Consider the following 6,109-nt stretch of genomic DNA (forward strand, 5'->3'; position numbering starts at 1 on the left):
GGGTCCCAGACCTGGACACAGCACTCCAGGTGGAACCTCATCTCCCTCTCTCTGCTGCCACCCCCCTGTTAATGCAGAACAGGACACTGTTCACCTTCCAAGCTGCGGCAGCACGCTGCTGGCTCAAGTCCAGCTTTTTGTCCAGCAGGTCCCCCCTCCAAATTCTTCTCCTCAAGGCTGCTTTCAAGGAATTCTTCTCCCAGTCTGTACCCGCATCTAGGATTACCCCTGTATAGATAGAATAATACAAAGGTATAGTTGCAATTACAGATTAAATAGATAACCAGAGGGTTTCTAAGAAAAGACTCACCATTGCTGAGGCTTTCAGTTGACATGGATTCTCACCACAAAAACTCCACACAGAAGCAATCTCCAGAAAGAGATGCTACCTTAGTGGTGGTCAGCCCTTAAATGTGATCTAGGAGAAGTGGAGTCAAGCTCCAGCCCTTCCAGCAGCACAGCTGAATTACCTTCACCAGTGCTCCCATAGCTGACTCAGGCTGTGATCAACGGTTTCCCTTACAGCCCTAATCCAAGTGCAATACCTGACACTTTGCTTTGTGGAACCTCATGACAGACCTACCTTTTGAGTTTGCCAGTGTCCCTTTGGATACTGATTCTTCCTTCTGTCATACGAAATGCACCACTCAGCTTGGTTGGTATCTACACACTTGTTGAGGGTGCGCTCTCACCTACTGGCTTTCCAGTGTAGTTTCCCATACTGGTATGCAAGTTACTATCTTGTACTGGACTGGGATCCACACCTTCTTCACTGCGCATGAACTGGTGACACGCCTGGCTTTATAAAAAAATGAAAAGCTTTAGTTCCTTGTATAATAAGTAATGCCTTGTGATGGACTCTGAGGTACATATTCCCATGGGTACTTGGTGTCCATACTGTGGTCTGCAGAGCACCTAGATAAGTGCTGCTGCCTCCATATAATCAGGGGATAAAGCAGGGAAAGCCTTTGATATAAGCACTGGCTGAACAGCTCTTTTCACAGGCAGCAAAACATTTACAGAGATGAAGAGCTGGCTAGTTGGATGGAAATAAGCACACACACAAGTGAAAGTATTAAGTGACTGTTTAGAGACCGTCTCTCTAAGTGTTCTGGCAGTTAAAAAGACTGAGGCTTATGTCTGCAACTTATAGGAAATTAAATATTTTTGTTGGTAGTTATCATTCAACATCTTCAATAAAGAACTCTTCGTGTGCCAAAGCAGTGCTGTAATGCACTGTTGGATTGCATTCCTTTAAGGCAGCCGTGGTAGGATTTATTTGCTTTAAAATTGGTGCCCAAATCTATTTTTCCACTTTCCTTTCACATTCTTGCCCTCTTCACATTCATGCCCACATTCTATTTCATTAACATGATGTATACCAAGTATTTTCTCTTGTTATCTTTTATGAGCAGTGCACATTCTGTTAAATGTACACTGACTGATGTACAACATTTCATGTTATGTGTGCCTATAATTAATCTCTCAAGCGTTCTTAGCAACAAGGGCTTCAAATCGAGTTTCTTAGCAAGCATGTTCTGTCATTAACATAAAGTAATCAAGTGTACATAAATAAATATATGCCCATCAAGCTCAAAATAATAATACTAATAAAAAAACCAGAGACTATTTTGTGATATTATAAACATAATAAGGAGGGTGTGAGATACTGCTCTGGTCACAAGTCTCATTCTGTAACAGGAACACTCCAAGGTGCTTGCAAGACCGAGTCTCTATTTTTATAAGGCAGCGTTATGTAATATGTAAGTGGAAAAGTATCCCTATCCAAGTGGAAATTAAAACAAACTGCCTTCAGGATTACATAATAACTCAGCAAAATATGACTCATTAGTGCTGTGTTTTTATTTGCCGAATATAAAATAAGGAATTTTAAAAGGGGGCACGTCAGAAGTTCTGTGCAGTGAAAATCTGGAGCTTATTTATTTTGTGGCACATTTACGCATCTTTTTACTATCACAGTATCGTTTTACAGAATCCTGTTGTGCAAGATTAGTTAACTTATTCCCTTTGGACTTTACTCTGTCTCCACCATTTATTTGGGGAGCTGTGATACAGTGGGGGTAACGCTGTGGGTTTCTATATGACTAATAGTCTGTGCACTCAATGCCAGATGATTTGAAGGTTGGCAGCAATGGGCACTGCAAAACTCGAAGTCATAGGCAAAAAGAACAGAAAGCATAAAAAGCAGGATGTCCTTAGAAAGCAAACTCTGATTTCTGTCCAGTCAACAAGTTACCTTGCCACAGCAGTGAGAGTCTTATCAGTATTCCCAGTTGAATGAAGTTTATAAAAAATAATAGTGGTTTTCTGGTCTCGCCAGCTTCAGCTCTGCACACATGCTGAAGAGATAGAAGCGGCAATGAGCAGTGAGCCTATGATCTAATGGGAGATCTTCAGGAGCTGGAAGGCAACACTGGAAGAGCCCCAGAGGGATGTGAAAAGGAGCAGCAGCAGCAACCTGGAGCAGCGTAGCATCCTGAAGGGACCAGTTACTGTCTGAAATAACTCGGCGTTGCAGGGTAGGCTGAAATGTGGCTTAGAAATATACAAGAGCTCACATTAAATTCAGTCAGACTACATAAGTAAATAAACATCACTCGGCCTGCACGCGGTTGTGGAACCAGACACAAAGGTAAAGCCATTAGGGTAGGAAATATAAATCAGTATGTATGTAGCACAGGGGGATGCTTGGCCTTTTGAAATCCCTAACTGCCACAAAAAGAAAGATGTCAGAAACAGAAACTGGGCCTGCTCACAAATTAGCTTGTAGAGTAAATGAGAGGAGGGTGAACTTGAGTTCATTCAGGGCAGGTTTATCCCTCTGCACTCACATTTGTGCATATAAAGAGCACAGAGTGACTGGGCTAAGAAACTGTGATCATAGAGGGAGAGCTGCATCTCAGACTCTGATGAGCACTTTTAGGAGATTAGGTCAGACTGGACAAGCACGGGTCAGCACTGGTAGTGTTAGGCCCAGGGGGGACCAGGTTGGCTATCACACAGGCAGAAGGGCAGGAGCTGCAGGTAGGGCTTGCTCTGAAGCATCTCCTCTTGAACTTACTTATGCAGTTTGTCTGCCCCTGGTTTTACTCACTATAGTCCTGTCTATTTCGGGGTGCCTGTATGTCTGGGGACAGGGACAGCACATTCGCTCTGATTCAGAGAAATCTGCAAGACAGAAAAGCAGTCCTTTGGATCCAATTTGAACCTGAACTGACAAAACATTGTGTGTTGTAAGGAAAATTTCATTCTCCTTCCTCAGGAAAGAACAAAAAATCACTGTCAACCTCTTGTTCATTCACTGCACTCTGACTAGGCTGACCCTGAAGTTAGAAGCTATGAAAGGGATTATTTAAAATTACCAGTCCTGAGTTGTGTGTTGTTCCAATTGCAAATTAGATTATTCTTTGCTGTGCCTTTAGAATCAAAGAGTTAAAAAGCTTTGCAAACACTCTGTAAGAAAGTAGCAAAATGGGAAAGTAATGTTCACATTACTCTGGGTTTTAATACGAATCACAGCTTAATCACATTAGGTTAGAAACAAACTCACATCTGCAAAAAGAGGACAAAGCCTGCCTTAAAGAAAAAAAAAAAAAAAGGTTGGCTGTTCTTGATTAACCAGAGAGCTGTCAACGCAGGAAGCGTATGGGAAAGATTTCTTTTGTGATTGTTTCCCAGGTAAAGGCATAATAAGCTCTTCAACAAATTTAAGGCCAATAGCTGAGAATGTCAGACCAGAGGCTGATTCATGGCCCGCTGAAGTAATTCTAGCCCTAAACTGAAAACTCAGGTCATGTTGTTTTCGAAAAGAAATGACAGGAAAAAAAAAAACCCAACCAACAACATTTTGCAATTTGGACAGTCTCTATATAGTAAGGCCTCTATTGTTTACAGCATAACTGATTTATGGTGGCAACTGCTCTTGCACTGAAGCGTTTGCAGCATGGAAAAAGTATGGAAAGTATGATGGAAGTATGCAGCTTTTTCAGTCATCCTGCACTTGCCAATAACTATTGCTGGATAACAAATCTTTCCCTAATCCAAGCTTCTCCAAGGACTTCCCTTTTCCCCAGAGAAAGCTCAGATGTGAACAACTGCTGTTAAGCAGGCAGTCTCCGAGCATTTAAAAGAGGTATGCGTGCAGCCTAAGCAAGGCTGTCATCTGAGAAAATACAATACGCTTGGCTTTGTCTTTTCTTATGAAGGAATGTTAATGGTATGTTGGAGACAGTCGACGATACCTCCCCAAGGTAAGGCAGTTTGCGAGGATGAATGACTCTACAAGCCACGAATGACTCTTTCCAAGCCACATCATTAAAAGCATAATGATTATGGAGACCATATGTTTTTCTTGCTCCAGCACCAGTCTTTAAATGGTGTCTTTTCCAATTGTAAACTGATCTTACAGGCAGGATGACAACTTTATGAAGAAAATAAAATAATCACAGAGTTATATAGTCTTCTTTATACATACATATTCTAGTGAAAGCCTTTCTTTTTTCTTTAAGGACATGCAGTTGGGGCAGTATTTTTGCCAGTTTCATATACTTCAGAAACAGAATACATACCTATAAGTTTTCCAAGTTTTGGCTAGTGGGTAGCCAAAAAGGAAAGCAAGAGGGAATCGATTCCCCAGTTGACTGTAAATAAAAATACATCTTAGCAGGCAGAAAAATGTCAGATAGTTTTCAAACATGCAGGACTATTTTAAGAGTAATAGCTGGCAAATACATTTCGCTAAACAATACCGAGAACTCCCCTATCCGTAGCAAAAGTGACATCAGACAAGCACAAGCGCGCGTCTCTTAAAGTGTCCTGAAGCTCATCTCAATAAGCTGCACCAACAGCAACAAGCACACCCAGCAGGATTTCTCCCTTCTCCACAAACTACAGGCAAGACTGTAACCAGAGCTGATGTGCCTGTTGCTTCTTTTGTCTGAGGCAAGTATGTTTTTTGCTTCCAAGGTACATGTCTTGGTCCTCTGCAGCTGTGCACATGACAGCAGACAGGGGCAGCAATGTAACTGCAGAATATTCATCCATTTAGCTTGGCCACACATGGGATCCTTGAGAGGCTTACCATGCTTTTGTAATCCTCCCTTACCTACTCTCTTTATCAGAATGGTCCTGGATGGGTCAACCTGGGAAACTTTGTAAGCTTTAACTTAGAAAGCCATGATTTATACCACCGCTCTGAATTCCTAGCCATTGAGCTGTCACAGATATAGTTGTTTCCAACTGCTGCCATCTGCAAGCAAAGCCTTTTCTTTCTCTACTTCTGTTGCTGCTGGTGTGAGAAAGCTGCCTGCTCTACGGACACTGAGTTTTTTCAGCTTAGTGTATATCTGTAGGCAGGAGGCTGGCCACAACTGAGCACTGACTGCAAAAGTAAGCTGCCTGGAGAGGAGAATAATCTGCTCTCTTAATGACTCGCTTTGACTCTTAATGGGTTAAGTCACGGGCTGAATGTCAAAGGAAACTGAAGCTCTATGTGAGCTCCCTATGACTATTGCCCTCTGTTCCATTTGCATTACTTGTTTTTGGTTTTTTTTTTTTCAGCAAACATCATCATCTGCTCTTCAATACCATCATCTCTAGAATAAATTCAGGAAATATCATAAATATTTATTTAATCTCCTGATCTCTATAAGAAAGACCCAGAAAAATTAAACAGAGAGCCCAAACCCGATGCTATGGACACAACAGGTGGAGCTGTTGGCTCAGAATAGCTGCTACTGGGCTTGTAAGGCTTCCCAGGTAAAAATATGTCGTGAGTTTTCAGTGAAAAGAAGGCCTTTACTATTCGAAATACATCACATGAAACCAACGGGCTTCTTCTAATGAATTAAATCTGATCAGATTAAAAGAAGAAACCAAAACACCGCAAAAGCAGCAAAGCTGACAAGATTACAAAGAGGACTGCAATGGTTTCAAGGATCTATTTCAAAAGTAAAACTCAAACAACTGGATATCAGCGTGCAGCCAGTTTGTGCAGGCCTTTTGCAGCACAGCAAACTGCAAATATCTAAAGCACAATCAGTTACACAAGCTCTGACCCAAAACTGAAGCACTTCTAATGATTCGTCAT

This window comes from Excalfactoria chinensis, chromosome 5, assembly GCF_039878825.1.
Source record: "Excalfactoria chinensis isolate bCotChi1 chromosome 5, bCotChi1.hap2, whole genome shotgun sequence".
Lineage (NCBI taxonomy): Eukaryota > Metazoa > Chordata > Aves > Galliformes > Phasianidae > Excalfactoria > Excalfactoria chinensis.